Below are 12795 nucleotides of genomic sequence, written 5' to 3'. Positions count from 1 at the left end.
TATAGATGAAGAGGAATGGTGGCAGCTAGGGACTCTTAACTGTATCTTGAGGTCAGAAGCCCAATGGGAGCTGTGGCAACTGATCCTATTGGCTCAAGTCCAACATACGAATCCATTTTTGCAGAATGCTTATGTGGAATTCATATATAACCCTATGCATACAAATTTATTTCAGCTAGTTGAATCATGTCTATACAGTCTTGAATATAATAGTTAAATAGCAATGCAATCAGTTTGTCTTGAAATGAGCTCTTATGTGTAATACGACAATCACTAAAAAGCTCCCAGGCTGAAACTGACAGATATTAATATTGACCAAGTTTTTCCAAAATGCCTATGCACAAATTAAAATTTAGTTTTTGCATTAATGAATTAATTTGAATAATGCCTTTGCTTTAAAATACTGCTGCTATATTTTAGGTGCTTGAGATTTTCATTTTCAGTTGAAATGTTATATATCGAACAGAACAATTGTCTGTTCAAGGAAAGATCGAACACTTTACCATGAGGGAGCTCAATATCCTGTAGTAATCTCTCAAAAAAGAGGCACTTAAACCCCTTTCAAAGGGCATGGAAGTCAATAGACTCTTAACAAAGCGAATGAATTTTGGATCAGGGCGTACAAATAAAATTTTGATCAGCCTAGTCACTACAGCTCTTCTCATTGATTAAGAATTCTCCTTGATATTCTGCCATCTGAGCTGTGACCAAGTTTAAATTTTCCATTGTGTCCATAGCATGTGAAATTAGTCATAACTGAAATGTTGTGAAGCACTGGGGTTTAATGGCAGTCTGAAAGATTCTTATGTATTCTGAATGGTGTTAGAGATCAGGCTTACTGTATTTCACAATGTCTTAAGTGTAGAAAATGTTTATATTTTTAGCTTTATACAGAATAGTCTGAGTTAGTCTGTTAAAATTGCTTTTATACAAATCTGGAGTCCTATTAGTTCTCAAATTATGCTATACAGAAATTATATTATGCAGGAAAGTCCTGTCCTCCAGTTCCTCATCTTCAGAAAAAAAAGCTTGAGCTTTGGCAGGGGAGCTAATATATATTACTCTAAATGTATGGAAATCTCTACAAATCTGGCTAATATATAGTCTTGAAAAAACACATTACTGTGATTAATAAATGTTTGCTTAATCTTATTCATGCATTTGAAAGAGTTCATTCACACTGTGTAGGTTTCACCTATTGTCTAAGTATGGCTTTTTGTGATCCGGTCTTAAAGGTCTGGAAGCCAGTAGCAGACAGAACAACTAAAAGTAATGTTCCTATCATGTTTCCACAGTAGCCAACATTCTGCCACCAGCATATGAGGAAGAAGAGGCTATTGTTTTGAATAATAAGATGACAAGAGGCAGGTCAGAAACAAAAAAGTCAAGAGAAAAGTGGAGACTGCTCAGAATGAAAATATAGAAGAGGTTGCTGAAATGCTGAAAGGAGTGGGACAAAGAACATAAAGCTGAAGGGATGCAGGTCAGTCATAAGTTTCTTGAGGAAAAAGCATACATACTGGGAAGAGATTAAGAAAGCCTGACAAAAACTTCAAATTAGGGCAGATAAAGCAAAGGTAATTTGAAAGAGGATAGAGTTATAGATGATGAAAAAAATAAAACCAGAAAAGATGACAGCAGAATTGGCAATAAATAAGGACAGCATTTAATAAAAGACTTGTGGAAATCTAAAGAAAGACAGAGATATTAAAAAGGAATCTAGAAATTAGTCTAAGACTAGAAGGTATTGGAAAAAGAAGGTTATTTGAATGTAAGGTCAGGTGGAATACCAGGAGAGATAAAATGGACATGAGTGGCAAGAGGACTGAGAAAATGGGAATGCTTTCAGAGACAGACATTGGATGAGGAATGATTTGTCTGTTGCAGGAAACTACTAGAGGATGGGCAAAGGACTGAGATAAAAAAATGTGAGAAACGGAAAGAAAAACTGATCATATGATGATAACAAAGTTGGAAGTTGCAATTGAGAAGATACTGAAGTTGCTCCCACAAACACCGGAAGGAAAAGAAGGAATCATATATGGATTGAAAAAGCGTGTGGAAATTTCCAACTATTGTATGGGAATGCGAACTGCTGCTTACTAGTGAGCACTATCTTTTCTGGGCTCTGCATGAGGCAGATCCTGTGTAAATGTGACTATGCAAATAAGACAGGGATGCAACAAACAGATCTGAATGCAAACCACTCAGACAACTTGCATTCTGGCATCTGTTACTTCTGAGTTTCCAGTGCTTTTTGATTTTGTGAAAAATAATGAGTTTTCATTCCTTCCTTGATTACTTTATATCATTGTACATATATAATGCTTCCTTTGACTAGTGCAATAAGAAAAGTAACAGGAATTTGTCTCAAACCAAGATCGAATGGGGAAAAACATTGTGTGAAATTCAGTTTATCTAACTGATTACTTGTGTAACACAAATACACTGCATTCCTATGCTACCAAGAACGAAGATGTCACTCCAACATATTGAGCTTGGGTTAGTTCTTTCTTACCACATCAAAGGAAGAAACCCATTTATTTAGTTTTGTTGTTAATTGATAAGATATGTTTCCAGGCCTTAAGAACCATAGAGAAAAACAAACAAAGAAACAAACAAAGAAAATAACCCACAAAATAACCCACAAGAACATAGACATTTCAAGAAGCAGCTCTGCCAAAAAGAAGAACAGAACAAGGAACAGTGAGCACCTGTTTCATCTAAACAGACACTGCAAGACTGTCAGGAAGAAAGAGATGTGTATGGACTGCTAAAATACACTGACTGAAGACAGAGAACTGCTGTTCCCATCAAATGTACCCGTGTAACAATGCTGGCTAAAGTAAATAAAGAAATTACATTCAAAGGCCTCTCTCTCATCTGAAAAATGTTCAGTTATCTCTGAAATTAAACTTGTTAAAATTTTATGATTTTTTTTTCTTCAATCAGCTTTGATCAGGAGCTGACTGACAACTGGTTTTGTAATGGTGTGAAAGCTAAGGGGGTTATGTGAGGAACATGCCTATAGCTCCCTAGTGCTAATAGTACTAAGTGTACACAGTTTTACTGCATTATTCTTGAGGTTCAGGAGTTCACAAAGACCAAAAAGCCAAGTAAATATGAAGCAGAGTTCATTTAAATGAAGAATTTCTCACCATTTTTATTCAAGGCTTGTTGACTTTGAACTTATATCCAGCTGCACAAGACCCTAGGAAACAAAATGTGTCATCGGTTTCCTACTGCTTGTTGGCGTCATGATTAAATGCAACTCATTTTGCTGAACCTAGATTTCAAATGAGTGCAGCAGGTCAAACATTCCTCTCTACGAACAACACGGCTCACTTGGTAAGTGGGTTACAAGCAAAGAGTATTTGCTCTAATACAGGTAAAAAAAAAAGTAATATATTTTCAGTCAAAGAATAGAGTGTGCTAAGACATTGAAGGGGATTATTTGGGGAGCAGTGACTCTAAACAGGGCTTTTGGATTCTTGATGGATAATTCCACACATGTAAGCACAAGAGAGACTAATGAGAAAAAATTGAGATTACTTGCTGCTGACTTTGTGCTGGTGTTTCCATGAATGGAAACTCTAAGCCCGTGTCTCATTTCAACACTTTTAGGAGAATTGTGATCACCTAGGGAGAAAGCAAAAAGAGAGAAGAGACTCCTTAGAAGATTGGAGAGTACATCTCATGGAGACAAATCCCTGTGGTTTTCCCATTTGATAAAGTTCAAAGTATTTCTTTTCTCAGCTTGTTTGTTGTTAGATTCATCTCTCTAAACATTCACAGGCAAAGCTATCAAAGTATAAATGTGTTTTGAAGTGTTGTGAAAAAGTCAAACTATGAGCTATTCTACTTCATTTGTCTGTTAAAAGAATCAAAATTATGTAATACAGACAAGTGATCACTAAACCAGTGATCAGATCATCTGATGGAAACAAGATGTGCAGCAAGCCGGATTCAAAGTCACCTTGGGAAACTGTTATAAAAAGCTATTCTTTAACATTCTTTTAGCATAGAATACTGAATTTCATATTAACAAGTTATGGTGTCAGTTGCTCACATGATACTATATTATTACTCATTATAGTTTTATTAGCATGTTCATAGTTAAGCTACAGTTTAATGCCAATATTTTATGGTTATGATCTATCTTTATCCAGTCAAAATAAACACTGTTTTGTACCACATTTCAGGCTTGCAACTTGCCAGGATTTCTTGTCTTATTCTAGTTAATGGACTACTTTAAGGCTAATTATTTTCTTTTTTTTTTTTTTTCTTTCCAGAAGAGCTAAGTTCTTTCTATTTAAGCTAGCATATTTCTGGTTTAAGTTGGTTCTTTTCTCTTTGTTAGGCTTATAGGAAACAAGTTGAAAACTGGAAGGGACATAAGACAGAGCTTGACCTTTAAAAAATTATGAAAACTTTAGTAACAAGCAAACATTGTTTGTTTCCATTACTTATTACTCTTGCTATTGAAGCAATGCATTTATTTTCGTGGTGCACATTATATGTGATGATGACAAACTCTTTGCTTTTCTTCTGCTCTTGTCTCCCTGTAGACCACAGGAAGGCACTGTCACTTCACATGCAAATTGGGCTGTTCCCGGAGACACTGCTTTAGTCATCCAGAAGATTATATTTACATGTTCTGGTGTCTCTTTGAAGAGGATACCATAACATTTCAAACTGCTTTTGTAGTTGACCCTGTATTTCCTTCAATCATAGAGAGTATTACAGGTAGTCTTCTTCCAGAAAAACATCATTAATGCCTCCCCATCCCATCTATATATTCAGTTCTTGGAACTTCTAATTCATATTCTTCAGGATAGGTTTCCTTTCTGCTTGTGATCCAAACTAAAGAGATTGCATAGAAGGGGAATCATGGATTAGGTTGTAGGCAAGAAACAGCAGATGAAATGATAGTGAGAGCTGACCACAGAACAAGATCAGAGTGGCTTAAGTAACAAAAAAACCTGTAAATTAGTGTAAGGGTTACCCCATGGCTGCTCAGACACATGGTGATAAATTAAGTACATCCACTTGTAGTATAGCTATTAATTCAGGTTTTTGTTAACAATTACACAGTAAGAGATGAGGTCTCCCCAGGAAGGGTATTCTGGCACTGAACTCCGACTGAGATTCCCAGCTGCAGCGGCAACAAAACCTTCTCACTCTTCCAACTCAGCAGCTGAATCTGAAGGACACTTAGCCCCAATAGGCCAGACACTTATTAATATTTCTTAACATCTTGAAAACTAAGAGAACTTAAGTCTTCACGCTCTTTTATTTCTATTATGTTTACAAGGTTCTACTACTTTTATAATTTTTTTCAGACAGTTATATCACTAAGAATAACTCCTAGAATTGTATGACTAATATTTTCAGTAGAGTTATTTTGAAGTAAATTCTCTGGAATACTTTGTTTTCTCTGGAGTCAACATGAGCTTCTTACTTTAAATCACATTTACAATGGGACTGAAGCTTTTAATGCTATAAAATTAATTAAAGAGTGCACTCCCAAAATAGCATGATTATGAATTAAAAACTTCTTTATTTCTCTTGCTATGGTGATCGTTGCAGTAACTCTAAATTTTGGTCTCCATTTTTGCAAGAACTGCTAAAGAGAAAAAGTCATCTCTCTAAAAATCACTTAAAAGGAAGAGGCAAAAATTGACCTTTCCTCACATTTCCATCTCTGCATGAATACACCAGAGACGGGTCTGCACAGTTCTGAAAAACTTCCTTGATTGCACAATTTCAGTTGACTTGAATGGTAAAATTTATCTATTGCTTTCTTCTCTCCAGTAACTTTAATTTGCAAAAGAGTCGACCTTGCCTGTAGTTTGGTTACAGCCCATTGCATTTGTGACACAGCCTACGTTCAGGATTTGCATAGGCTAATTGCATTCCCAGATCTCCACCCTCCCAGGTATTCTTTCTCTGAAATTTGTCAAAATAAGCTTTTGCTCTACTTTTAGTTCTTTGTAATTTAGTAGATACTTATAAAAGTATCTGATTCAGAAATTTACATAGTGTTTGCATAATGATTTACCCCCTGTATCTGAAAGGACTAGTATTGCACATCAGATGTTCCAGCATGTGTATACTTTATTATTACCTAAAGGGAGTTTCTGTTAGTAGCTACAGAGGTTTGAAGAGCTGTTAGAACAAAGGGAATTATCAAATCCATATTACTCCTCTGTCATCTGGTAACTTCCTCAGTATTGTTTTAATCATCTCTTTCATTTATTCTACTATGCCTGATGGCTGAGTTCAGAAGAAATGTGGTTTTTTCGCTGTTGAACTCTTAACATCTTTAACTATTCTCAGAACAGCTGTCAGATTGAATCTTAGCTGGTTCTATCTAGAGAGAAAAAAGCCTTTTGTACCACAACTTCAGCTGTGGCTTGCTCAGCAGTCTGCTAGAAAAGAAATGTTTCTACCTTACTTCAGAGTACGGAGGGAGGAAACCTACAATTACAAGTCAAAACTAATTTCCTTTAGGCTTTCTACCAATGGGCCCACAAAATAAATTTGAAAGTATTCTGTCATTCTTCATATCTCTGAGAACCTAAGGGGACTTTAAACTAGATGGTTTGCTTGGAGAACCATTCAGGCATATCTCTGCACACATACTTTTCAAGCCAGGAGCCCAACACAGAAAGCTTTTCAAAGTTTTTCCTAGGTGTCTTCCAGTGAAGGTGTCATCAGTATAAAACTGCATTTCCTTTCTAAGCTGAGTTGATACTATCTATACAGGAATTTTACTTCCTTCAAACAACAGTAGCTCAGGTATTGTTTGTATTTTACCTAAGGATCATCTTTACCAGGTCTTTTTACTTTCCTCGGTTATCATACAAGGAAATGTTTTAGTTATTTTGTCTTTCTCCCAGTCTTTAAATTAGGTATTTCATTTTCATGCGATCCCTTCATGAGAGTTTCTAACAATACCATCTCTTCCACGGATTTTAAATTTGTGTTCAAAGTTATCCCAAGCCCTTGTTTTACCAGCTGATCTGTCATCTATTTTAAGTAGAATACTTAAAGCTTGAGCTTTTAACCATGAGCTTTTAACTCTTTCACCATGGAATGCTTCTGCAGTTTAGTAATGTCACAAATATACTGCAACAAAGGAGTAAATTTACAGCTGTGGCTCATCAGAAGTGTGCTCACAAGCATCCCATGTTGACAAGAATTGTGAGTGAACTGCACTTCCGGGCACAGTCTGAAAACAAAGTAAGCATTCAACTGCTAAGAAAATATTCAAGTGCAGGTGATGAAAAGCAATTCTACAGTCAGCTGAGAGTGGGACAGCCAAGTAATGCATGCTTCAAGTGCTTCCAGATGTGTGAGTGAGATTGTGTGACTTTCAAATCCAATATGTCTTTTCTTGAATGCAATAACTGGAGCCATTATAAAACATTAGTTTGCAGGCACATCTGTGTGTGAGAGTAGCGATTTGAAGTACTGGTTCACTCTTCTCCATCTTTGATTCATAGCAAAAATTGCATGGCTGTGTGGGTGTTATGCTACACAGTCTGGTTTGGACCAGTCAGAAATCCAGAACGTTTGATGATCATCAGTAAGTATTCCTCCCACAATGAAAAAACTTACTTTCTACACTGGCCAATAAGAATAAAGCCTTAATTTCAAGTCTAAACTTCCACACCTGTCCTAGATTGTACCTGCAGCTGGAGTCCTTTAGAACATTTGTGTGCCTCTCCATTTAACCTGCTTTTCCTGTAATCAATGCAGATGTTCCACTGAGGCAGTGCCACTGGGAATTAGTTCTCAATAGTACCTATTAAACTGCAAAACCAAGATACTGGCGGTTGAACAAAAGTTGTTTCAACATGGAAGCATGGTGAAGCAACTCTTATTCAAACACCAGTACATTATTTTTAAATTCAGCCACCAGTATACCAGTATACCTTTTACAGGATTGATCTTCTGGCTACCTTTACAAGGTGGCATAGCAAAAAACCCAAACCAACAACAACAACAAAACCCAACCAAAACAAACAAAAAAACCCCTTTACTATAAGCTGCGCTTTTTTTGAAATATACTTAAGGCCTGTTCGTCTTGGTGATTCTGGCAGATATTTTAATTTCTCTAACATGTTCTCCTTTACTTCTATGACTAAGCGTTATGAATTTTGACAATTTCATTTTTACTTGTTTCATTTGGCAATGGAAATGGGAGAAATATTCAGAAATGCCCTGGGTAAACAAGTAAAATATGTAGTCAATACTCACAAAAGCAGAGATATAATTTTGCTAGCACCTTCAGCCGGATGAATGGTGAAAAACAATCATTGCTTGTGTTTAGGGGTGAAAACTACTCACCTATGAGATCTAAAACCGTATTTAGATCAGGCATCTTAACCATAGTTGTAACACATGTAGGTGTGACTTCGTTCAATTTTCAGTAATCAATCAGCTATAAAATACCATGAACTGTCTGCTTTTACTATTGGTTAAACGGTGAAATTAGTGACTGAAAAACATTCTCAAACTATTTTTGTTACAAGTTGCCAAATCAGGTAGCGTGACAGAGGTGAGGCTGCCTAAACTCCGTGCCCCTGGGTCGCACCAGCAGTGGGGCTGAACCTCGTTTGCCAGCACCCAGGGTCCCACTGCTGAGTGGGTACAGCCAGCAGGCACACATGCACCCCCTATGCAGGACATATACGTGGATGTATGGCCAGCCACACAGAGCAACATGGGCAGGCACATGTGTAGAGACATGAACACACCAAAGGTCTCTTTCTGTTCCCCTTGCTGGCTGATCAGGGCGATGGTCTGTTAGTGGCAAATAAATGCATGTCTGCACATATATGCAATATGGGTCTCTCCAGTAGGTGTACTTAAGACACTCGGTCTACTCGATAGCTGGGCCTAGTATCCCAGGTCACTGGCACCTGTATGTACAAGCTTCCCCAGCTGCAGCCCCACTCCAGCTGCTAGCACAGTCCCCCTTACCCACACACACCCACACAAAAGTGCACGCCCACACATGCACTCATACCCTGCGCTCCTGGGTCTCTCCCCACCCGGCACTCCCAGGTGCTGGCCCCTGTCCCACAGCCTCAGCCTTGCAGCAGGGTGGGCACTCAGCCCTCCCACACTCAAGCACGTGGGACAGGGAGCCCTCGCACAGGAAAACTTGTCCAAAACAGAGTTTAATGAGGAGACTGGAGAGGCTGCGCCAGCTAGCACAGGCACAGCCAGGCACATGGACTAACCTGACCCTGCTCAAACCCCATCAGCCTCTTTCATCCCCTTTCCCTCTGTTTTCTCATACTTGTTCCTTCTCAAACCACCTTGATCTCTCCCTTTCTTGCCTTCATTCCTCACCCTAAACACCCTATAATGACCCGGGGTGCCTCCCTTCTTTAGAAACACCACTGGTCATACACAGCAGCACCATGGCACTGTGTGCTTCCTGCTAACATCCCACTGCGTACCCCGATATGTTTCACACTCCTGTCTCCTCCTTTCATACTCCTCCTCTCTTTGGTGGTTACCTATAAGCATCCTGCATGAACACTGAACACATGCTGGGTAACCCAATTCAGCTACATTTGTTCTATGTCAGAGTTTTATATTGTATGGTTTGTGGGCTGTCGTAGCATCTCAGGAGCAGAGATATAAAATCATAATGACAGTGAGACAGAAAATCCAAAGCTGCACTTGCAGAAATGTTGATGTGATGGATGGGTATTTTTCTCTAGGAGACCACTGGTGCTTAGGGAATGTGAGCTTCTGTGGAAAATTACAAAGCTTATTTTGTTGATGGCATCACTGTACACAATTATTCACTAGAGCTCCCTTATTCTCTGCAGTAATGCTTGTGTCTGGTTCAGACTATTTTAGCAACTGTTAGGATTAAAAAGCTAAGCTAAAACTGCCTTTCATATGTTGATAGTACTTTTGCAGCAAGGGCTCTCAATTTCTGATTTTAAGGGGAAGAGAACCATACATTTTATCATTCTGCTGCCTCTTCAACATGAAAAAGGAAGTCAAGTACTTAATTGAGAAACTCAGGAGTAGTTTTTCCTTTTCCCTTTTGTGAGGAGAATTGTTAACAAATAAGTTAATACACCTGGAATTTCCAGAAGCCTCAGGCATATAATTACTTGAAATTTCACATCTATTGGTATGACCAATGGCTGATAGCTTGGTGCTACATTTTCTTCAATGTCTTTCCAGTGGCTTTTAAAGCCCCTGGTGTAAAACAGCAGGGTAAGAACTCAACAAATGATGATGAACTGTCAAATGAAGCAAGTTAATTAAATCGTCAGTATCGGCAATAACATGAAAACTGTGACAAGATTTTAATAAGTACCACTTGTACAACTATCAGATCATTTTTCTTCATAGACTCTGCACTTTAGTTTGAACATCTAAAATCTGGATACCAGTCATAAATGCAACTACAGGCTTAACAATTCTGTTAAAGGGGAGTAAACTGATGAGTAGGACTCATCCTCTAAGTACTGTAATCAGAGAAATTATTCTGTGATGATGAGATGTCTTTAAGATTAAAGGAATGAAGAAAAGAATGCTAAGACTGCAGATGTGATGGGTCTTTGTCTATCAGCTAGGAAACACTACTGTCATCTGCGAAGTGTGCTTAGACTGACAATAGCACCTTAACAAGCTATATGAGTGGTACAAACATCATGTAAGGATCACATTGTAGCAGGGATTGGTAATGAATGTAAAGTAACTTGAAATGTGCTGAGTATCTCAAAACAGTAGCATTTGGAAGAGAACATACTGCCTCTCACTGTTGAGTTTGTCCTATTATGAACATTTGGTGAGTAACTGTGGAGAAGCATCCTATATGACTACTATCTCAGTTTCACCATGCTGTACGGGAAACTGAAAATCAGATGACTCCACTGGGGTGAACTTCTGGCATCTGTAAATTTTTTGAGTGAGAGGAGGGCATATTTCAGTGAGGTAGCCCCAGACAACATGCTATGATCTGCAGAGTGGCACAAGATTTTGTAACTTTCACATATGTTAGATAAACCATGTTAAAACAAACAAAAAAAATTATCAACTGATTCATTTGGTGAAAATGCAATATTTTGGGGGATTAGCTTAAAATGTATAACCCTTTCCCTATAGTTCAGCCGACTGTTTCTGGTTACTATAAGCTTGCAAGAATTGGTGATGCAGTTTGTGATTCAAAGTAGTGCAGCCAATTAACACACACTGCTTTGCAAAGTCTGTGCTTTCCAAAGGCTTTGTGCTCTACTTGAAGTACATGGCAAATATATTTCCTTGTACCTCACTGTTTTAAAGCCTTGGTCGTTGTAGTTGTTGGCATTGATATGACAATCAACAAAGTGACAAATGCTTCCATTGCGAGGTTTTCACAAATCGCAAAGCAATAACAACTGGACAGCACATTCTGGGAACAGAGGAAGCTAGAGGAAACCAGAAAGAAACCTATGTTCGATCATACCAAAAACCCCACTAAAAACACCACTCTGTTCCACAGCAAACATGGAAGTCTATCTCAGTAATGATGTGAAGGTAAAAACTTATTTCATTACCTATCACAAGAAAAGAAAACAAACTCAAATCTCAGCGAGCAATGTAACAAGTAAAATAGGTAATGAATTCCTGAAGTACAGTCAAAGAGAAGACTCTGTAAATTTTGTAATCCAAAAGCAAACACATTTGGTCATGTATTACAACTGCTTAATAACTAAGTAACTAAAACAAAAATCTCAATAAATATAAACAATGCATATTAAAACATGTCTACACACAGTTCTCAATTTTCAAATATACTTAAAGGAACCAATAAGTCAGGAAGAAAAAACAAAAGATAATGTTATAAGGATTTTGGCATAGAGTAAAACACACTCATGACTACCTCACTAGTTTCTGTTTAGTGAATTTTGCTTTGTCTTTGATTTTATTATCAAAGCTCTTATACAGACTTCTTTTGAATAGAACTGAACAAATGATGAGTTATAACTCCATAATAAAAGCACTACAGATTCGTTCTCTCAAGGACAGTTTCCGAGCTCAAAATAACTACATCAGAAATAAAGACGAAAGCTGGCAAGATGCAATGTCACCTTGGGAAGCAATCCAGAAAAGTTAGTCTTTAGCACTCTGCCTGAACACCTGCCTGCTGATGGGGAGCAGTCAATGAATTTTTTGTTTTGCTTCACCTGCATGAGCAGCTCTTGCTTCACCTATTAAAAGGTCTAATTTTTACCATTCTTATTCTCTTCTCCATCCCACCAGGGAGAAATGAGTGAGTGGCTGTGTGGCAGTTGCACTTCCCCCCACAGACACACGCCCCGAGCACTGGTGTGGCAGCTGCACTGGTAGCTGCCCATCCCCCTCTCAGAACTGGGGCCTTCAATGGGCAGTTAACGGCTCTTTGTGGAGACCCAGAGTCGCTGGGCAGGGTCGTCAGCAGAGGAGGGGCCAAGAGCGCCCACAGCCCAGAGAAGCCGAGAAGCTTCTGGAATGCCCACAGCCAGATCTGATCAGACTATAAATGGGGTTCCCGCCGGCGACTCCGTTTGTGTGGTCTCCTCGGAGCTGCGGGTCTGCCGTGCTGCCGGAGTCCCTCCCCTTAGACGGAGAAGCCGTCTGAGGTGACCTCCCGGGATTGGGAGCGCCTCACCTCCGTGTGTGGGTGAGTGATAAATTACTGAATATATGCTTTAATAAGTCCTCGCCTGGTAGGCGAGTGTAAATTCCTTGTCTGGGGCAGACGAGTGTAAGTCCTGGCCGCAGTAGGCTAGC

Source organism: Caloenas nicobarica, chromosome 1 (assembly GCF_036013445.1).
Source record: "Caloenas nicobarica isolate bCalNic1 chromosome 1, bCalNic1.hap1, whole genome shotgun sequence".
Lineage (NCBI taxonomy): Eukaryota > Metazoa > Chordata > Aves > Columbiformes > Columbidae > Caloenas > Caloenas nicobarica.
This window is presented reverse-complemented; position numbering follows the sequence as displayed.